Below are 23,872 nucleotides of genomic sequence, written 5' to 3' on the forward strand. Positions count from 1 at the left end.
GATTATTCTCTTGTGGTGATGTTCCATGTTAAAGAGCAATTTGGAATCTGCAAAATTAATTTCGTGTCCTGTTTCTTTCATGTGTTGGAAAAGAGAGGAAGATTTTTCTTCTTTTTTGACGGCATTCTTGTGTTCTGCGATACGTGCATTTATTCGTCTGTTTGTTTGTCCAATGTACGTGGCTGGGCAGACTTTGCAGGGTATTTCATAGACCCCTTGGTTTTCCAACTGGATTTTATCTTTGGGGTTTCTGAGGATATTGGCTATTTTTTGGTTGGTGCAAAAGGCTGTTTTGATATTGTGTTTATGGAGGATTTTGCTAATTTTATCTGTAGTGCCCTTGATATAAGGAAGGAGGGCCATGCCATTGTTTTCTTCTGTGTCTTGGTTTTTGGGGGGTGTTTCTTTTTGGATTAGCTTCGTAACCCTGTTTTGCTGGTATCCATTGGCGATTAACACATTTGAGAGATTCTGTAACTCAGTTGTCAAGTGGTCTTTGTCAGCCAGGCGTTTGGTTCTGGAGATGAGGGTCTTGGCTACGGAGTTTATTTGTGCAGGGTGGTGGTGTGATTGAGCATGTAAGTAGCGGTTGGTGTGTGTTTTTTTCCGGTAGATAGTGTGTCCTAGGGAGCCATCAGGTTTTTTGTAGATTAGGACGTCAAGGAAGGGAAGCTGGTTGTTGGCTTCTATTTCCATAGTGAATTGTATTTTGGGGTGTAGGCTGTTGAGATGTGTGAGGAAGCTATCTAGTTTTTCTTTCCCGTGTGGCCAAATTACAAAGGTGTCGTCAACATATCTGAGCCAAAGTTTGGGTTTGTGTTCTGACTTGTCTAAAGCATTGGTTTCAAAGTGTTCCATGTACAGATTTGCGATGACCGGTGAGAGGGGTGATCCCATAGGTGCTCCTTCTATCTGTTTGTATCTTTGTCCATTGTGGATGAAGTACGTGTTGGTTAGGCAGTGGTTGGTCAGGTCCAGGATGTATTCGGGGGGATTGTATTTGTTTTGAATGGCTGTCAAGGCTTCATTAATGGGCACTTGTGTGAAGAGAGATACAACATCGAAGCTCACAAGTAGGTCATCGGGATGTAGGTTTTGCTTCTTTATTGTTTCTATGAACTGGAAGGAGTTTGTAACGTGTGAAGAGATGGATTCTGCATAGGGCTGAAGTTGCTTAGCGAGAAATTTAGCGAGATTTTGTAGAGGTGAGCCTATGGAGCTGACTATTGGTCTGAGTGGTGTTCCTTCTTTGTGTATCTTGGGGAGGCCGTAGAGTTTGGGGCATCTGGATGATTTTTCTCTGGGGATGATTCTTAGCTGGATTTCTTCACTGATAGGAGAGGCTTTTATTTTGGATTTGGTGGTTTTTTCCAGATAGGTGGTGGGATCTGTTTTTATAGGTTGGTAGGTAGGGTCTTGGAGTAGATTTGATAGTTTTGCTTGGTAGTCCGATGTGTTCATCACAACAGTGGCATTACCTTTGTCTGCTGGGAGAATGATTATGTTGTTGTCTTTCCTCAGGTTGGTGAGTGCTTTCTGTTCTTCTTTGTGTAAATTGCTTCTGGGTGGTTTGCTGGAGCAGAGGATGTTGGTGACTTCAAGTCTGATTTTATTGGCTTCATCTGGGTTGATTTTGGTTAGGCTAGCTTCGACTCCGCATATGATGTTTTCCGTGGGGATGCGTCTCGGGGTAACTGCAAAGTTGAAACCTTTGGAGAGTACTTTGGTTTCAGTTGAGGTGAGGATCCTGTCTGATATGTTATGTACTGTTTGTTTCATGGGTTGTTGTGGAGGGTGGCTGGGCTTCTGGCGTCTCTCTAGTTTGTGGAGTTTGTTGGTGTGTGTGTCTGTCTTATGTGAGGTCTCAGTTTCAGCTCTCCAGACGGCTAGTTGTTTGCATTTGTCCCAGAGTGCAGGGTGGATTTTGTTACAGAGTTTGAGGTGAAGAGTGAGCAGATCTTTGTTGGTTTGGTTTAGTAGGTATCTTTTCTTATGTAGTTCGTTTCTGATTAGAGATAGTTCAGTTCGTTTCAGGATCCTTTCGGTAGCTGGGGTTTTAGAGTGGAATTTAAGTTGGAAGCATGTGGGAATTAAGTTGTTGTCTCGGCAGTTGCGTAGGAACAAGAGATCACATAAGATGGTGGCTCTTCGGATTTCTAGTTTCTCGTAGGTTCTTGTCAGCTGGAAGGTTTCCTCCCCGTAGAGGTGAGATATTTGTTTTCGTAGATTTTCACGGGTACAGGAATGCAGGTTTTGGTGTCTTCGGGTGTCTTCCCGTGTAAAAGTTGGGGTGTCTAGGCGACGTTTCGACGAGGTCTCACTCGTCATCTTCAGGCTGGTGCTTTCGGCTTCTTGTTACTGGAACAGAGCGGGATCTCAGTGTTTGAGTTCCTATAAATACTGTAGAGGGGTGTGGTGTATTGCCTCAAAAGTTCTGGGCAGAGGGGAAGATCCCAGGCTAGTGTTCTTTTCTTCTTTTGTTCCTTAATTACTTGAGGGATATCTTGAGTGATTTCTTGAGTGATATTCTGAGTGCCACTTAGGTGGGTCATTAGGTGTGGATTAGTTGCTAAAGCCTTCGTGTCTTGACCTCTTGAATTTGTGAAGAGTTTTTCTGGGAAGATGGCTGTACTGCACTTAGATGTGCTCTGGCTTGGCTTCGTGTATAGGGGCGAGCTGTGGTTTTGTGCCCTGTGCCAGCCAGATCTGTGTAGGGATTGCAGGGGGGTGCAGCATCCGGAGGTGCCACTATGGTTTGGTTACTGGATGGTGTCTGTAATTTATCTGTGGAGAGGGTCTGGGTTTGGGTCTGGTGTGGTTGATTGGTGGTGGCGTTCTGTGTGCCTCTGGATCTGGTGTCGGTTTTTGTGGGGAGGGCTAATTTCCAGATGTCTGGCAGGCGGGACGTGTCGTCACGCTTGTTCATGTTGTGAGGGTGTTTCTCTATCTCGATGGCTTCCATGATTATTCTCTTGTGGTGATGTTCCATGTTAAAGAGCAATTTGGAATCTGCAAAATTAATTTCGTGTCCTGTTTCTTTCATGTGTTGGAAAAGAGAGGAAGATTTTTCTTCTTTTTTGACGGCATTCTTGTGTTCTGCGATACGTGCATTTATTCGTCTGTTTGTTTGTCCAATGTACGTGGCTGGGCAGACTTTGCAGGGTATTTCATAGACCCCTTGGTTTTCCAACTGGATTTTATCTTTGGGGTTTCTGAGGATATTGGCTATTTTTTGGTTGGTGCAAAAGGCTGTTTTGATATTGTGTTTATGGAGGATTTTGCTAATTTTATCTGTAGTGCCCTTGATATAAGGAAGGAGGGCCATGCCATTGTTTTCTTCTGTGTCTTGGTTTTTGGGGGGTGTTTCTTTTTGGATTAGCTTCGTAACCCTGTTTTGCTGGTATCCATTGGCGATTAACACATTTGAGAGATTCTGTAACTCAGTTGTCAAGTGGTCTTTGTCAGCCAGGCGTTTGGTTCTGGAGATGAGGGTCTTGGCTACGGAGTTTATTTGTGCAGGGTGGTGGTGTGATTGAGCATGTAAGTAGCGGTTGGTGTGTGTTTTTTTCCGGTAGATAGTGTGTCCTAGGGAGCCATCAGGTTTTTTGTAGATTAGGACGTCAAGGAAGGGAAGCTGGTTGTTGGCTTCTATTTCCATAGTGAATTGTATTTTGGGGTGTAGGCTGTTGAGATGTGTGAGGAAGCTATCTAGTTTTTCTTTCCCGTGTGGCCAAATTACAAAGGTGTCGTCAACATATCTGAGCCAAAGTTTGGGTTTGTGTTCTGACTTGTCTAAAGCATTGGTTTCAAAGTGTTCCATGTACAGATTTGCGATGACCGGTGAGAGGGGTGATCCCATAGGTGCTCCTTCTATCTGTTTGTATCTTTGTCCATGTGGATGAAGTACGTGTTGGTTAGGCAGTGGTTGGTCAGGTCCAGGATGTATTCGGGGGGATTGTATTTGTTTTGAATGGCTGTCAAGGCTTCATTAATGGGCACTTGTGTGAAGAGAGATACAACATCGAAGCTCACAAGTAGGTCATCGGGATGTAGGTTTTGCTTCTTTATTGTTTCTATGAACTGGAAGGAGTTTGTAACGTGTGAAGAGATGGATTCTGCATAGGGCTGAAGTTGCTTAGCGAGAAATTTAGCGAGATTTTGTAGAGGTGAGCCTATGGAGCTGACTATTGGTCTGAGTGGTGTTCCTTCTTTGTGTATCTTGGGGAGGCCGTAGAGTTTGGGGCATCTGGATGATTTTTCTCTGGGGATGATTCTTAGCTGGATTTCTTCACTGATAGGAGAGGCTTTTATTTTGGATTTGGTGGTTTTTTCCAGATAGGTGGTGGGATCTGTTTTTATAGGTTGGTAGGTAGGGTCTTGGAGTAGATTTGATAGTTTTGCTTGGTAGTCCGATGTGTTCATCACAACAGTGGCATTACCTTTGTCTGCTGGGAGAATGATTATGTTGTTGTCTTTCCTCAGGTTGGTGAGTGCTTTCTGTTCTTCTTTGTGTAAATTGCTTCTGGGTGGTTTGCTGGAGCAGAGGATGTTGGTGACTTCAAGTCTGATTTTATTGGCTTCATCTGGGTTGATTTTGGTTAGGCTAGCTTCGACTCCGCATATGATGTTTTCCGTGGGGATGCGTCTCGGGGTAACTGCAAAGTTGAAACCTTTGGAGAGTACTTTGGTTTCAGTTGAGGTGAGGATCCTGTCTGATATGTTATGTACTGTTTGTTTCATGGGTTGTTGTGGAGGGTGGCTGGGCTTCTGGCGTCTCTCTAGTTTGTGGAGTTTGTTGGTGTGTGTGTCTGTCTTATGTGAGGTCTCAGTTTCAGCTCTCCAGACGGCTAGTTGTTTGCATTTGTCCCAGAGTGCAGGGTGGATTTTGTTACAGAGTTTGAGGTGAAGAGTGAGCAGATCTTTGTTGGTTTGGTTTAGTAGGTATCTTTTCTTATGTAGTTCGTTTCTGATTAGAGATAGTTCAGTTCGTTTCAGGATCCTTTCGGTAGCTGGGGTTTTAGAGTGGAATTTAAGTTGGAAGCATGTGGGAATTAAGTTGTTGTCTCGGCAGTTGCGTAGGAACAAGAGATCACATAAGATGGTGGCTCTTCGGATTTCTAGTTTCTCGTAGGTTCTTGTCAGCTGGAAGGTTTCCTCCCCGTAGAGGTGAGATATTTGTTTTCGTAGATTTTCACGGGTACAGGAATGCAGGTTTTGGTGTCTTCGGGTGTCTTCCCGTGTAAAAGTTGGGGTGTCTAGGCGACGTTTCGACGAGGTCTCACTCGTCATCTTCAGGCTGGTGCTTTCGGCTTCTTGTTACTGGAACAGAGCGGGATCTCAGTGTTTGAGTTCCTATAAATACTGTAGAGGGGTGTGGTGTATTGCCTCAAAAGTTCTGGGCAGAGGGGAAGATCCCAGGCTAGTGTTCTTTTCTTCTTTTGTTCCTTAATTACTTGAGGGATATCTTGAGTGATTTCTTGAGTGATATTCTGAGTGCCACTTAGGTGGGTCATTAGGTGTGGATTAGTTGCTAAAGCCTTCGTGTCTTGACCTCTTGAATTTGTGAAGAGTTTTTCTGGGAAGATGGCTGTACTGCACTTAGATGTGCTCTGGCTTGGCTTCGTGTATAGGGGCGAGCTGTGGTTTTGTGCCCTGTGCCAGCCAGATCTGTGTAGGGATTGCAGGGGGGTGCAGCATCCGGAGGTGCCACTATGGTTTGGTTACTGGATGGTGTCTGTAATTTATCTGTGGAGAGGGTCTGGGTTTGGGTCTGGTGTGGTTGATTGGTGGTGGCGTTCTGTGTGCCTCTGGATCTGGTGTCGGTTTTTGTGGGGAGGGCTAATTTCCAGATGTCTGGCAGGCGGGACGTGTCGTCACGCTTGTTCATGTTGTGAGGGTGTTTCTCTATCTCGATGGCTTCCATGATTATTCTCTTGTGGTGATGTTCCATGTTAAAGAGCAATTTGGAATCTGCAAAATTAATTTCGTGTCCTGTTTCTTTCATGTGTTGGAAAAGAGAGGAAGATTTTTCTTCTTTTTTGACGGCATTCTTGTGTTCTGCGATACGTGCATTTATTCGTCTGTTTGTTTGTCCAATGTACGTGGCTGGGCAGACTTTGCAGGGTATTTCATAGACCCCTTGGTTTTCCAACTGGATTTTATCTTTGGGGTTTCTGAGGATATTGGCTATTTTTTGGTTGGTGCAAAAGGCTGTTTTGATATTGTGTTTATGGAGGATTTTGCTAAAACCCCAGCTACCGAAAGGATCCTGAAACGAACTGAACTATCTCTAATCAGAAACGAACTACATAAGAAAAGATACCTACTAAACCAAACCAACAAAGATCTGCTCACTCTTCACCTCAAACTCTGTAACAAAATCCACCCTGCACTCTGGGACAAATGCAAACAACTAGCCGTCTGGAGAGCTGAAACTGAGACCTCACATAAGACAGACACACACACCAACAAACTCCACAAACTAGAGAGACGCCAGAAGCCCAGCCACCCTCCACAACAACCCATGAAACAAACAGTACATAACATATCAGACAGGATCCTCACCTCAACTGAAACCAAAGTACTCTCCAAAGGTTTCAACTTTGCAGTTACCCCGAGACGCATCCCCACGGAAAACATCATATGCGGAGTCGAAGCTAGCCTAACCAAAATCAACCCAGATGAAGCCAATAAAATCAGACTTGAAGTCACCAACATCCTCTGCTCCAGCAAACCACCCAGAAGCAATTTACACAAAGAAGAACAGAAAGCACTCACCAACCTGAGGAAAGACAACAACATAATCATTCTCCCAGCAGACAAAGGTAATGCCACTGTTGTGATGAACACATCGGACTACCAAGCAAAACTATCAAATCTACTCCAAGACCCTACCTACCAACCTATAAAAACAGATCCCACCACCTATCTGGAAAAAACCACCAAATCCAAAATAAAAGCCTCTCCTATCAGTGAAGAAATCCAGCTAAGAATCATCCCCAGAGAAAAATCATCCAGATGCCCCAAACTCTACGGCCTCCCCAAGATACACAAAGAAGGAACACCACTCAGACCAATAGTCAGCTCCATAGGCTCACCTCTACAAAATCTCGCTAAATTTCTCGCTAAGCAACTTCAGCCCTATGCAGAATCCATCTCTTCACACGTTACAAACTCCTTCCAGTTCATAGAAACAATAAAGAAGCAAAACCTACATCCCGATGACCTACTTGTGAGCTTCGATGTTGTATCTCTCTTCACACAAGTGCCCATTAATGAAGCCTTGACAGCCATTCAAAACAAATACAATCCCCCCGAATACATCCTGGACCTGACCAACCACTGCCTAACCAACACGTACTTCATCCACAATGGACAAAGATACAAACAGATAGAAGGAGCACCTATGGGATCACCCCTCTCACCGGTCATCGCAAATCTGTACATGGAACACTTTGAAACCAATGCTTTAGACAAGTCAGAACACAAACCCAAACTTTGGCTCAGATATGTTGACGACACCTTTGTAATTTGGCCACACGGGAAAGAAAAACTAGATAGCTTCCTCACACATCTCAACAGCCTACACCCCAAAATACAATTCACTATGGAAATAGAAGCCAACAACCAGCTTCCCTTCCTTGACGTCCTAATCTACAAAAAACCTGATGGCTCCCTAGGACACACTATCTACCGGAAAAAAACACACACCAACCGCTACTTACATGCTCAATCACACCACCACCCTGCACAAATAAACTCCGTAGCCAAGACCCTCATCTCCAGAACCAAACGCCTGGCTGACAAAGACCACTTGACAACTGAGTTACAGAATCTCTCAAATGTGTTAATCGCCAATGGATACCAGCAAAACAGGGTTACGAAGCTAATCCAAAAAGAAACACCCCCCAAAAACCAAGACACAGAAGAAAACAATGGCATGGCCCTCCTTCCTTATATCAAGGGCACTACAGATAAAATTAGCAAAATCCTCCATAAACACAATATCAAAACAGCCTTTTGCACCAACCAAAAAATAGCCAATATCCTCAGAAACCCCAAAGATAAAATCCAGTTGGAAAACCAAGGGGTCTATGAAATACCCTGCAAAGTCTGCCCAGCCACGTACATTGGACAAACAAACAGACGAATAAATGCACGTATCGCAGAACACAAGAATGCCGTCAAAAAAGAAGAAAAATCTTCCTCTCTTTTCCAACACATGAAAGAAACAGGACACGAAATTAATTTTGCAGATTCCAAATTGCTCTTTAACATGGAACATCACCACAAGAGAATAATCATGGAAGCCATCGAGATAGAGAAACACCCTCACAACATGAACAAGCGTGACGACACGTCCCGCCTGCCAGACATCTGGAAATTAGCCCTCCCCACAAAAACCGACACCAGATCCAGAGGCACACAGAACGCCACCACCAATCAACCACACCAGACCCAAACCCAGACCCTCTCCACAGATAAATTACAGACACCATCCAGTAACCAAACCATAGTGGCACCTCCGGATGCTGCACCCCCCTGCAATCCCTACACAGATCTGGCTGGCACAGGGCACAAAACCACAGCTCGCCCCTATACACGAAGCCAAGCCAGAGCACATCTAAGTGCAGTACAGCCATCTTCCCAGAAAAACTCTTCACAAATTCAAGAGGTCAAGACACGAAGGCTTTAGCAACTAATCCACACCTAATGACCCACCTAAGTGGCACTCAGAATATCACTCAAGAAATCACTCAAGATATCCCTCAAGTAATTAAGGAACAAAAGAAGAAAAGAACACTAGCCTGGGATCTTCCCCTCTGCCCAGAACTTTTGAGGCAATACACCACACCCCTCTACAGTATTTATAGGAACTCAAACACTGAGATCCCGCTCTGTTCCAGTAACAAGAAGCCGAAAGCACCAGCCTGAAGATGACGAGTGAGACCTCGTCGAAACGTCGCCTAGACACCCCAACTTTTACACGGGAAGACACCCGAAGACACCAAAACCTGCATTCCTGTACCCGTGAAAATCTACGAAAACATATATATATATATATATATATATATATATATATATCCCCTTCTTGATATTTATCAACATTTTTGTGTGAATTTTCATAATAAATACATTTTTGTATGCGGTTTTGACTAATGTACACATTTTGTAAGCAATTTCCCTTATTAAAATGCATTTTTGTATGTTATTTTAACTGATGCATTTCCATGCACACTTTCCCATAATAAATGCATTCTTGTAAACATTGGTTCGAGAACTGCATTGCAGAATTCACAGAAGTACAAATTTTGAAGGATGGTTGTGTTTCTGTTCTCATGTTGTTTCAGAAAGTGAAAATTTGATTAACTCAGTTTTAAATACAAACTTAATCAAATTTCTTACCCCATCTCCTACGGCAGTTCATTAGAATTGAATTCAGCTTTAAGATTCACTACTAGGGAAAAGAACAAGATTTAATATAAAGAATGGAAGGAAGTTGATTTCTTTCCTGATTATTTCAATATGCTGCAGGTTACAGGACACTTTAACTCTGGGATCCCCAATATAATTCTGCTTATATCCAATGATATATAATCATACACTCCTGCCCATTGATAGACACACATCAAGAAAAAGAGAGGTATTCCAAAAGTATCAGGTGAGTAGCATCAATTTGGAAAGAATGTTATACATGTACAAAACAGAGGGTATTTTCTGTGGTGGCACCTTTGCTCTGAATTATTCCCCTCTGAAAGTTTGAATGACAACAACATTACAATTATTTAGTATGAAGTCAATACATTTTTACTTGCCCAGTTATTTTTATTCATTTTTATTCATTTAACAACAATTTGTATACTACTCCAAGCAGTTTACAAAGGTTGGTTTTGCTGTTTCTGCCCTTGTTATACTTTTATTACCTCAAATGCTGTGTAATGTTGATCTCATGTTTTATTATCTGTGTTGTTGTTGTTGTTGTTGTTGTTGTTGTTGTTGTTGTTAACCAGCCTGGAATCCATTAGGATGAAGGGCAGGCTTGTATTTTTATAAATAAATAAGGGGAAAATTTATGGATATAAAGCATAAATAAATTCATAGATATACAGCATAAATGGGAAGGAACATTAACGGAATATAAATTTGGCAAGTTTTTATCCAATAATTGTGAAGAGGGATATATAAAAGCTTTGCTGGCTACAGTGCCAATATACTGTACAGTATAATCAATTAATCCCGGTCAAGGAACACTAGAGAAGAATTTGAGTTTATAGCTCAGCTGTGAATGACTGATTCCTCCATCATCTTCTGAACAATCAAAAATGGGTTTTTCGTTTTTAAAGGACAACTTCCTGCCCTGTGCTTCTTATAGCTTTTGAGGTCTGACTAATCTAGGCTCATTTCCATTCCTTTTTCACCACTATCTATAAATTTTCTGTATCTGCAACCTTTGGGTAAACTAGCAGACAAGAATGAACCATCAGTGTTACTGCTGGAGCAAAAGACTTGCATCAATCCAGCTATTAGAACTCCCTTCTTTGAGCTAATCAAAAGTGCAGTAGTATCTGAAACTCCAAGGGACTCACTCCAGAGTTGGCAGACCTTCTCAAGAAATGACTCTGATCAATGGTCCAAACTAATCAAAAAAAGGTGGAACGTTTCACAGCCTGCAGCTCAATTACAAGGATGATTCACTCTGGAGGGCAAGAGACCTTAAAATGGAAATAATCTAAGCAAAGAAAAAGAAAAAGGAAGAAGAAATCAGCTCATACAGCAAAGAACTTTCTTCCTGAAGCAGGCAGGAGAGAGGCAGTTCTCACTTTTACTTGTTAGAAATATTTCAAGCACTCGTATTGATTAGCTATATGTGTCAGTGTTTAAAGCATGCCATTGATACCATGCTGCATCTGTTTCTGTGAAAGGATAAAGCAATACATTAAATAGCATCTAAAGACTAAACCAGTAACTATGGCTGAATAAATGCACGAGAACCAAACCCTGCTGACTGTATTTCTTAAAGTTCGCTAGCCTGCTCTAACTTTGAATAGTTCACCCTACAAGGCTGAAGGTACTGTGTCATAAGCCCCCATTCTTATTAAACTTCCTGGACTTCAGAAAGTGACCTTTTTAATCACAAGAAAGTTAGAGGGCTGTGTGCGTGTGTCAAAGATAGAATAAAATCCTACAGCAGCATCCTACTTTCTGAATCTCTTCCATATCATTCAGTTTCTTTGTATGTTAGGATGTGTCTTCAAACCCAACTCTTTACTTGCTCTGACTGCAGTTTAAGCACACATGAGAGGTCTGTCGTAGGCTAACCATCAGGGCCCTGCTGAGGGAGAATCTTTCTGAAAATGAAAGACAAGCAGGCGAAAAAAGGAGAAAAGTGGGGGGGAAACCCAAGCTGGAACAAAGCATTTTGTTTAAGCTGAAGTCCAAAGGACTTTTCTTTCCCTGTCTAGTTTTTGCTATGGGTAACTTTTATCATACGGAACAGATATTTCTGGGACCCCTTGGAAGTTTCAAATATATGATTGATGGCCAGTCAAAAGAAACATTCAGAAAGCAATAAGCTGCAAGAGAAAGAGAAAGAAAGAAAGAAAAAGGGAGGGATGTGGCAAGCCTGCCTGAGGAATGCCTAACAGTGCCTTTCAAATTTCTTTCATCACATCATTTTTTCAGACTGTAAGCACTGCAGGGTGAGAACAAGCAGGGACTTTGTGGAATATCTGGAGCCACCACTATGTAATCCATACTGCCTATAGCAGCAACCTGAGGATAAAAGATTTAAAGGAAGAGTAACACAAGAGCTGGCTCGGCAAAAGGAGAGAGAGAGAGAGAGAGAGAGAGAGAGAGAGAGAGAGAGAGAGAGAAGAGCAATCTCTGTGTTAACCCATTGGGAGGGTCCTGGAAATTTCTTTGATGAAAGATTGAGAGTGCTTTGAGTAAAATAAAATAAAAAAATACTGAAGCTGAAACCTATAAATGTGCTTAGGCTGAAGTGGGCCAGGTCACTTGTTTCTTATTTCTATCTTTCTTTTTCTCTGCCTTCCTTCTCATTTATTTATTTACATTTTTTTGCACATGTGTTATGTACTGAGTTGAATAGGATCCAAAATGCAGCAGACTGATTGGTCCTAGAACAATAGGATCCAGAATGCAGCAGTCTGATTGGTCTTAGAACAATAGGATCCAGAATGCAGCAGTCTGATTGGTCCGCAGGAGCCACCCAATCCAACTCTGGGTGGAAGTGAATCCACAACCTGATTGGCCTACAGGAGAATCCCAGAATTAGCCAATCACTTGGAGCCCATTGTGTAAATAATGTATATGAAGCAGACATTTTGGAGGAACTTCCACTCCTCACTACTCTGAGCTGAATAAAGAGCATGAAATCCACACTCTACTCCGAGTATTTTTCACATGCTAACCAAATCCATAGACTTCAAATATTTCTCTAAGATGAAACATCATATTCAAGCGGGGGGGGGACCTAACTGTTATTCCGACCACCACAAGGTCAAAAAGACTGCCGTAGAAGTCCTGGGTCTTTCAGGGTTGGTTTGCTCTTAATACACAGCTTGGAGACCACGTACAGGCAACTCCCAATTTACACGGGAGTTATGTTCCAAGGCACCAGACGTATATTTGAAATAGCATTGAAAAAGCCTGAAAACACTCTGTTCTGCCCTGGCCCATTCAGCCCCTTTTTGTGATGTTTTCGGGTCACTTCTGGGTTCTGCGCAGTCACACACATATCAAACACGCCTAAAACAGTCGCTGCCTGTAGGTCTCTACATGGGTTTGTATAAATGACATTCCCATGCAGAGTCTGAAAAGAAACAATATTTGGTCAACTTGTGAACAATTCTGACTGACAAAAATTATTGTGGATGTTGAGGGGGACAGCTCCCTGCCTCAGATATGGAAATATGCAATATGGAGTATGCCACATTGTCATTAACATTATCTTGCAATCTGGGGGTCTAGACCAGGGGTGAGGAACCTGTGACCCTCCAGATGTTAATGGACTGCCAACTCCCTTAAGCCCGAGCCAGCAGGGGTTATACGATTTGTAGTCCAAGAACATCTGGAGGGCCACATACCCCATCCCTCGTCTAGACAGAATTCCACAGCCGACGGACAAATCTTGCTTTTTTGATCATAATTTGTATTAGTTTTCAATTACAATCCAATAATGACCTCATTATAGCAATACCAATTTATAATACAATTATTAATAACAATCATTCAAATACCAAATTATACAATTTAGATAAGGTGGCCCCCACTTGCTAGAATTGATGGCTTGGTTATTTGCTTTATTTCTGCGTTCCAAAATCTTATTAATTTCTATTACATTCAGGTCATCATCATAATCCCTTATACAACAACTGCAATATTAATAACTTATATTCATGTTGACACATTAAATGATTTATAAAACTACAAGTGAAGAAGTCAAACTATATCCTTGTTCTTCCTGTGTGTGGCATTTATTTTGTCCGTGATGCTTCTTCCTGTCCTTGTAAGATGTTATGTCTTTCTTTCCCCCAGTTGTTGCTGTTATCCATCATGCCTTGGGTGAAGCTGATATCCCATTGCTGTTCCAGAAATATCTACATTGCTCCGTTCCATGCTTTGTTGTTTTGCAGCTTTAACAACAGCTACCATAATCTCTCTGTCCCAATAAATAACCCTTCTAATGTCCAGTCACAGAATGCCAGTTAATGTCAGATTTTAGCCTGGATGCACTATTAAATTGAATAAATAATCATAATAAGAAAATAATATATTCAAAACTTCAAAACAGACTGTATGCAGAAGTATACTAAATATAAATAGCTCATCCAGCCTCGAGAAGGCTAAAATCTGACATTAGCACTGAAAATATCACTTAAATCTATATTTTGATTTATGAATCCGGCACCATATTCTAAGCTTTCTTATATGAAGCACATTCTGCTATGTTCAGAGCTTCTATAGCATTTGCTTGAAGTGAGTGTGTTAGCTCACACTGATGGGCTTCTATGAAATGCAAACAGACATCTAAAAGTGTTTTGAAAAGAGAGGTTAATATATATCATTATATAAAAATTAAAAAGTATAAGAAGTTAATATCTCCCCATCCCACTGTGCAACTGAACAGACAAATATGTGTGTTTAATAAAGATGGGCACACCCAATTTGGCCCAGAATGCAGTATATAGATCAGCCACAGACCATTTATTATATATGTGTCAATTTAGACGTAGCTTACAGCTGCCATTTTTAAAACACCCAGCAAAACTCTTTGAATTCAAGTCACTTGCAGTCACTGCATGTAGCTGTGTCACTCCTGGCACATATCCCCATGCCCTGCAGACCATGACATCATTGCCACATGCAAAGAGGAACAGAAGTTGCCTTCTGAAATTGGCAAAAGCTTCAGGAAGTAAAGGAAGATGTTAAGATTTAGTTAGCCAGTGTGGGAACTGAAAGCTGAACTACATGGGTTTTTGGTGTGATCCAGCAGGGCTTTTTTCATATTCTTATATACCATACTGCTCATGCCTCCTGGAGAATATGGAAATCAACCTCAGAAAAGCCACAGTTGTCTAGTATTGATGTATGGCAGACATCACCAAGCCATTGCACATAAAGAGACATATCTGCAGTGGAGACCTTCCCTTCATTAGATGATGTTCTGGGCCAAACTTGTCTCTGTCTTTCAGCCTAGGCAATGACAAAACTAAACAAAAGTCTGCTACTGCTTCTTTTCTTTTCTTTTTAATACTGTTCCCTATGTGCTGAGAACAAAACTCAAGTAGTATAAGTATTTTTTTTAAAAAAAATAACTCAAGAGACTTTGATATTATAGAAACTCATGTTGTTCTCTGCTGGAAGATAAAGGACACATGATGTCTCCCTACACTGTATCTCAAATGGAAGGGTCACTTCCATTACCTCACGTGCCTCTAGTTTACATTTTTCAATTAGAAGATAATCAGTCAGCTATTATGCCTAAAGATTGTTGAAATGACCTTTAGACTGCATTTGTTGCGTGTTGGATCCTCAGAGATGGCTTGAATGAAAGTATGACAGGCGAATTGTCTGAGTTAGCCCAGTGATAAATAAGAACAATTATCACACTTATTATCTGATAATTTATGATATTCCATTAATCCATCACAAAACACCTTTCTGATAAGAGCCTCAAGCCCGACTTCCCTTTTGTATCCTATCTTTGTGTCATCTATTGGCGCTAACAGAACATAAAAGAACCATTTACTCAACATAAAATTAGGGGTTGTTTTTCCCCAATGCTGCATATGTGATCATTTCAATCATGGCAGATGAATTACCACTATTATATAAAAACAACAAATTAGTTTTCCTAACTAATTTTGTTTAGAAGGATAAAAAACAGATGCTATTGTCTGGTTAAATATCTCAGCCATCCAGAAAAAAATGATGGCAGCCTATTTGTGTGGGTTTTTTCCAGAGAAGCGAGTATTTTCTCAGACTTCAAAAATCCTAATTATAAGTTGCATTGTGCAGGAGTGAACACCCTCTATTATCCTACTCTTTAGATATGAATATTCAAAACGCCTACAACCTAATAGAGAAAGAAGCAACAAATTGCGGCTTCATATTCATAAGGACTTTATTATGGACTCATACCATAAACAAAAAGTGCTGCCTGCCCTTTTTCCAGCACTCAACCAGCTTGCATCTGCAACATGCTATTTAAAAGCCCAAAGCAGTTCTTCACATACAATGAATAATTGGTTTTTTAAACATTCACTCCCACAAGATATGGTGTTGACCACTCACTCAATTAGCTTTAAAAAGAGATTGAGACAGATCCCTGGAGGATAGATCTACCAACGGCTATTAGATTATATGGAGCCTTCAGGATCTCTGAGGTTGCTGGGAAGAGGGCTGTTGCCTTTATGCCTGTGGGATTCCTAAGCGAACCCAGTTGGCCAATGTGGGAATCAATATGCTGAGACAGATGGATTGGTCGTCTGATCTAGCAGGGCTTTTCGTCTGCTCTGAAAGGAATGTGGGAGAAGGAAAACAGAAATGTCCAGAACAGAGAAAGACAGAGTAATGGAAGGACAGTTGATGGAGGCAGGGATTGGAAGAAGGTGGAAATGGGCTGAGAGATTAAGGGAGGGCAGAAAATAGAGAGACCAGGCAAGGAGAGTGAGGGGAAGCTATGCAATCCTGCAAACTCCATCTACTCATGCAGTAGCCACACCCACTATTGACATGTGACCCCTGACAGATTACCCCAGAGGGAATAAATGGCCTTCAATAAATGAAAAAACAAATCCATGTGCCCAGTCTACATCTAGGGAAGACTATTCTATGTAAACTGCTATATTATATATAAACGACTTAGAGGCTGTGGTTTATGGATGATAAATCCTGTTAAATAAATAATTAAGGACAAAGGAAACTCTTGAAAGCTGCAAGACAATTATTCAATGTAGCTCCTACTACTTTCAACCCTGAGATCCTATCCGCGCTCTGTGTCCTGAATGTGACCCAATTACTGTTCTTGTAGGACATAGGAGGAGACCAGCAACGAATGCAGCAACAATACACAGTAACATTTAGGGAAGTTTTGAATGTGTGATGTTTTATTCTGTTTTTAATCTGCTGGCAGCTGCAATGGGTGGGGTATAAATTTAATAATAATAATAATAATAATAATAATAATAATAATAATAATAATAATAATAATATTTTTCCCATGCATAGTTTATCATGGAGAGGGAAGGCAGAATTTTTTAGGTGATTGTACCAATTTGGAGGGTGCCTGAAGTTTCTTCCTAAGTTTCCTGCAAACCTCAGCCCGGCTAATACTAAACATTTTAACTTCCTACCCTTCCAGCATTGAATTGCAGCACCTGTTCTGGTTATATTTGTAGAAGTCCTCAAAATGCAAACCATCTATCTTGGGATAAATGTTTCTCCTTAATAGGGAAAATGCTATCTAGAGTTCGGTGTGCTCCCCATAACTCCAGTTCCGTTGAGCACATCCCTTGAAGAAATTTGTAATGGCATCATGCACAGAGTCACTACTAAACAACAGCTCCTATTGCCCAATTACAGTGCTGTGGCTCATTGTTATTCAGGTCTATTCCTACACAGGAGGCCCACTGCCTATTCAGAATGCAAAAGGTTAGATGTATCTAGCCAATCAGGCAATTTGAATGAGTGAATATCCCTAAGTGCTTTGCTGGAAATAATCTGAAGCGTTTCCGTGAAAATTCATTACCATGAGTCCCATAATAAGACTGTAATCATTATAGCAAAAGAAATTCCAGAGAAGGCTAGCCTTGCCACATTTTGCAGTTCCCACAAGAGGAGCAGCACATTTGGAGGTGATACATAAATAACAATTACACAAATGCTTATTGATAACCATGCATGCTTTTTTGGTCATGAACTACTAGCAAAATTTGCATACATGTACCGCTCCCCAGATAGAACCGGATAATTTATGTTGGGCTGGTTATAATCTCAAGTGTGAGAATTACTTCCCATTTGTGGTGCTCTAGTCCTAGTGACCTCCCCAGGGCGATGGCATCAGAACAAAATGCCTACCAAGTGCTTCCCAGAATGCAAACAAGTTTGGAAATACAACATCTTTCTGCCTCTATTTTCAGTTGCCAGGCCCAGCACCCAGCAGGGTGGGGCCAATGCAGAGCTGTCGTTGTGGCTGGTGCAACTCAACTGCTAGTTAGTGGCTGCACCAAGAGATCCAGTGTGGTATAGTGGTCCGAGTGACCTGGAAGACTAGGATTCAACTTCCCACGTGGCCATGGAGCCCACGGGGTGATCTTGGAAGAAGAAGAAGAGTTTGGATTTGATATCCCGCCTTTCACTCCCCTTCAGGAGTCTCAAAGCAGCTAACATTCTCCTTTCCCTTCCTCCCCCACAACAAACACTCCGTGAGGTGAGTGAGGCTGAGAGACTTCACAGAAGTGTGACTAGCTCAAGGTCACCCAGCAGCTGCGTGTGGAGGAGCGGAGACGCAAACCCGGTTCCCCAGATTATGAGACTAGCGCTCTTAACCACTACACCACACTGGCTCTCACAGTGGGCCAGTCACTACCTCACAGGGCTGTTAATTGCAGAGGATGAGAACCATGCACGCCACCTTGAGTAAATACAATAAGTGCTCAGTGCATGTGTAATAGCCAGAACCATCCTGTTGGAATGCAGTAGTTTGCCACTGGAGCAGCTACTGCAGGCAACTTCCCCAGATTCTCCTCCAAGCCTGAATCCAGACCCGCTGGTCTTCATCTTCCCTCCTCCCTCTCTGCCGTCTTCTTTGCGTCTTTTAAAAGACTGCTGCAGAGGGAATCAAAGGGGCACTCTCCAGAAGTTATTGGACTGCAATTCCCATCAATCCCCAACTAGCATGTCTAATAACAGGCATGATGAGAACTGCAGTCCAGGAACTTCTGGAAAGCATTACATTGGCCATCCCTGGAGTATTACAGCCTCTCCTCATCACAAATGTCTCCTAATATGAAAGAAGACAAAGTCCCTACAAGAGAGGAATGGAAAACTAAACTGATAGACTATGCTGAAATGGCAAAACTGACCGGAAAGCTCAGGAACCAATAAGACAAAAACTTCGAGAAAGAATGTAAAAAAAATAAATGATTTATTTAGGAGACCACTGTAAGCAGATGAAAACATTAGCAGGGCTTTAATAACACTTGTAATGTAACAATCACTATGGACAATATGGGGAGATACAAAATATTGAATATGAAATAATATGCAGTTGAAAATGTTGACAATAAGACCCATGGACGGGATGGTGGGAAGTCTGGAGATTCAGAGAAATCTCTAAATATGGATATGTAATTGGTATTTTTATAACATGGTGCTGATGGGAGTTGGAGTCCCACAACATCTGGATGGCCACAGGTTGCCCACCCCTGGCACACAGGGTGATTGATATTATACATATTCACCCATGGAGAGATTAGAATATTGAAATGCTGCACATCTATCTTCAGAACTTAACTTACGCCATAGGCGAGCAAGCTTTCTCAACCACTAATGCTGAGGGAATAAAGTAAGTAAAGCATAAAAGCATTATACATATTTCTTGGAGAACTAAGAAAGCCCTCAACAAAATTGGCCACAAACTGTCAGCTAACAATATGAATATGTTCAGTGATGCGCAGTGTGGAAAATAATGTTCATTACACAAGTCTAATATTGTGTTGTAAGTTAACTCTGTCTTAAAGGGTTTGCTGAAATTGGGGGGGAATGGAGAAAAGGGTGGAAAGTTCATAAAAGACAATATAATCAAAGCAAGAAAATTAGAAAAGTTAGGAGGTGTATACAAAATTAGAGAATTAGAAGGTAATGCTTGAGGAAGAATGTGACACAGACTAATATATAACATCATAAGTGTTTGTCAGGAGCTGGGCAGAGAGACTTTGACCTAAACAGCCATGGAGGCTGAAACTGGCAGCTACTGTACATTAAACTAATGGTATTCAGGTTGAGATAACTACCAAGTCATATAGCCTTGAGCTGGGTGCACTCTCCCATGGTTTAGGAAATGTGAAATGAAAGAAGCAGGGAACCAAAGTCAATGAAAACAGGCTGAGGCAATAATCCAGGGGTGGGTAAGTTCAGGTCAAATGTGGCCCTTCAAGCTTCTCAATCTGTCCCTTGGGACTTATAGCGTACATAGCACTTAGTAGCATTGTTGCGTGGGCAAAGTGCTTCACATACATTATCTTGTTACAATCTCTGTCAGACTGACCCATAGTTCTGCCCTTATTTTTTGGATGAGGCTGAGAAAGAATAGCTTGCTTAAAGCCACCTAGCAAGTTCATGTCAGAGCAGTCGAGCCATGAGCTTCCTGATTCATAGCTCAGCCTCTGAGCTGCCACGCTTCATCAGCTGCTTATTAAGGCTGGGTTCATGTGATATCCACAATTATCACATTAATTCCCTAACTCAGATGGGGCTCTGAAAGCTCAGAGCTTCAGTTCCAGGCCCAGAGTGTTTGAACAATGTCTTTGCAACAGCTTGCTGACGTGTGTATCGCTAGCTCAGAGCTTTCCAAACTGTGTGTCATGACACATTAGTGTGTCAGCTGCAGTGTGTGGGTGTATCATGTGAACGCTCCCTGCTCTCTTCCCAGGGCTGGAAATGAGTTAGTTTAACCTCTGGTTTGCTAGTAAAACTGAATTACTGTGTCACGAAATGATGCATGTCTAAAAAGTGTGTCACCAACATGAAAAGTTTGGAAAGCTCTGCTCTAGCTGTTCACTGGCTCCCTGTGTCTTGACTGCAGGCTGCCTTTAACCAGGCCTCGCGTGTTGGACCACCATCAGACTGTGATTGGTGAAGTGTCCTTGTTAACTTTCAGCTGCTCTACCTGTGTCATCACAGAGCTGCTATACACATGATGTTCTTCCTGCAGAGATGTACATAAATGAGAAAGCGGAAAGGGAAACCCATGAACCCGCATCAATTGTCTAACTGTGTGATCATGCATACTGGTGCCATGTGGGACACACGTACAGATTCTTCACATTAATAGCTACATGTTCTTTGCTGCCCGTTACAGTTTAGTCCAGCTGGTTTAATACAAAAGCATCTGGGTTTGGTTCTCTGTACCTTGTACTTGCTGCAGGCAAAGTGGTTCCAAGGGCTGCCAATTCAGAACAGTACCCCTTTACTCTCTCTATATAGACTGATAACTGAGGCACAGCATTAAAAAAAGTCAGAGCTTGTGTCTGCTCTAACTACAGATCCATCACAGCCAATATCATTAACAATGAACTCTCTGCAGCATATTTGCAGCGCACAAAAGAAATCATGATGAAAACATTTCAAATTTCAGCTAGAGAAAAGCAACGTCCCCCCCCCACTCCCCACATAGCACTCTCTTTACACCAATGAGTTGTTCCTGCCCATCAGAATTCTGTAAAATCCCAAATGAACAGTAAACATGTACCTCACCATTGTATAATCACCCAGCATATGTCACAGAAAGTGAAGTTCCAGCTTCAATTAGCCATTTGCTTTCTGTTATTTTAATCTTGCAGGGAAGGAGATGGTATGCATTAGTGGCACTTGTGAGACAGCTAATGTATACTGATCTTCTAGCAGACACAGGAATGACTTGTACCTATACTGGGGAAACATTGTTCTCAAACCCTCCGTAAATAATACAACACAGTTTTTCCTGTTTCAACCTGACTTGAAAACATCCCTGCTTCTTTGTTACCGAAGAAGTAATCATGTCCTGCAATTAAGCAAGATCACACAGCCCCTACAGTAAACATATCTGAAGATACACTCTGTTCTCTGATTGTACATGATCAACTCTTTCCAATCCATTTAGAAGCCCATTCCAAATAACCACTAAAACAGCTGTTGAGAATAAGGCAAAATGGCCTATCATACAAGAACGACATCCTGTGTTTATGGCCGCAGTTCTATTAACCTACATGTATTAAGAGAACAATGCATTGCTTTTCTATCAGTTATTTTGTTTCCTTGCCTGGGAAAATAGATTAAAAACTACAATCAGTAGACTGAGGAGGCACTTTTTATTTTGCTCCGCAAAAGATCTGTACATACTTCAAAGTCACTGCTTTCATGTTTATCACTCCTTCTGACCTAAACTAAACAAATATTCTGAATATCAGCAAAGCGAGCCACACACACACAGAGCATGTTAACCAATGTGGTTTTTCATTCTCTGTTTCCCCATTCTCACATCTTTTCTGTTAAGGGAGATCAAACACACAGGGAAAGATCGCTGAAAAGTGCTACACAGGGGCAGCTGTTGCATTTGACACTTACCATACAGTTCAACAGCCTAAAAGTGGTTAGTGCAACATTTGAATCATTTGCAAAATCTGAAGGCAAAATGATGGCGTGAATCAAACACTAGGAGCGGTACAAACCTTCACAACTCAGCAAATTCAGACTAGAACTCATTCAGAAAGGCAACAGAGTAGACAGGGTCAATTGCACTTAGGAACACAAGAAGCTGCCTTATTCCAGATCAGACCATTGGTCCAGCTAGCACAGTCTTGTCTACATTGACTGCTAGTAGCCCTCCAGGATTATAAACAGGTGACATTCCCAGTCCTACTTAGAGATGCCAGATATTGATGCTACCACCCTTGCCACTTACAAAGTCATTTTGTCAGCCTTTGCTGTCTCTGAAGTAAGACGGGTAAGTGTAAACTCTGCAATAAGTTTTGAATATTAACTGGATTAAGAATTGTTTGAACTGGCACAGGCAAAAGCTTAAAACCCCACAGTTTTGCCCATTAAGAGAATGGTCCTAATCATGAATATTTAAAAGGTGTTGCAAAGGAATTTAGGTTTAACTGCTTCCCTCTGGAAAACGTCTTTTTCCCCATTCTGACATATTAATGTAAACACAGCATGTAATCATGGTCTTAGCCTTACCGGCTTAGCGGGACATTTGATATAATCTGTATCATTTTCTTTGTGATGTGATCTAGTTCCAGCAACAAAGGCTGCAACTAGAGCACCACATGGTATGGAATTGATTCACTTTGGTACTGCAAATTGTGATGAGGTGAAGGCAGGAAATTTATCCTGTCTCATCATGACAATCTTGAGATTGAATCTTAGGGTTTTCCTCAGATGTGGAAACAGTGACATCCGTCATTCTTAGTCCAACGCCGCCTGTCAGAAAACAGACAAAAAGAAAATGTGAACTGGGCTCCAAAGCAGCATAAAAGGGAGGATAGACTGCTGGTCAATAAACTCAGAATATTACTTGCTAACCTACAAAAAGAGATTAATATCAAAGCTGTGCAAGATTAAGAAGCACCCAGAAACAGCGGTGATCACCAACTTTGTTTCATTATGACTCTATTTTGTGGCTTTGACTCTGGGCACATTGTCCTAGAAGCCCATCTGAGGAGCTGTGGGGCTCATCTGGGATTAGGGTGCTAAATGGGGATGCAGCAGTCATTTATCACTGGGTGAATGAAATGACTTATCAAGTCATCTGTAATAGCTGCTGTCCATCACTTTTGTGGATACAGGACTAAAGTGGTACTTCAAGGAAGCATTCAGCTGCCATAAAAAGTTTAGTAAGATTTCCCCCCCCCCCAAAAAAAAAAAAAAGTTTGTAAAGTGGCACAGGGAAAGGAATTGCATTTCTTTTTGGTATTCAAACCATGAAGGCTAGATTTGGTGGAAAGTCAGGGGTGAATTATTATTATTATTATTTTTTAAAAAAGGTTAAAATCAATGACTTGATGAATAATGCTATTATAGGGCTGATGTAAGGTATGTGAACATTTGAAATGTATTTGCTGTCGATGTCGATGTATTGTCTGATACATGTCCACAACACTAAAAAAAATCACATTCTATGCAGCACATGAAGTGGACATTCTCACTGGGAGCAGAGCCGGAAAATCACCATTTCACACTATGGGATGTTGACAAATTCCACTGGAAATGGAAATGGGTATGGAAACTGCCACACTTTGCATGTTTGCCTGAGGTCAGGAACAGAAACCATGCTACCGTGGCTTTTTAAGTCCTAGAAGGTTACATAATTGCATTATTTTTTGACATTTCCCCTCCATTAAAATGCTTTAAAGTTAATGATGTAACAAATTACATTAGCTCCTGCCACTGCAAAGAGTGAGATGAATAACATAGGCTTTAGCAGGAGCTGAACTGTAGCACAATGGAAACAGCACTGAATGTGACAAATGCAGAAGAGGATAGAAATAGCTGCCTCCTTACATCCCTATTCACAACACAGAATATTGTGATTTGAGCACTGTGAGAATATAATACCTCCTCCTCAACAGAAATGCTGCATTGT

The sequence above is a fragment of the Podarcis liolepis genome (assembly GCF_965112155.1).
Source record: "Podarcis liolepis genome assembly, chromosome: 9".
In the NCBI taxonomy this organism is placed as follows: Eukaryota; Metazoa; Chordata; class Lepidosauria; order Squamata; family Lacertidae; genus Podarcis; species Podarcis liolepis.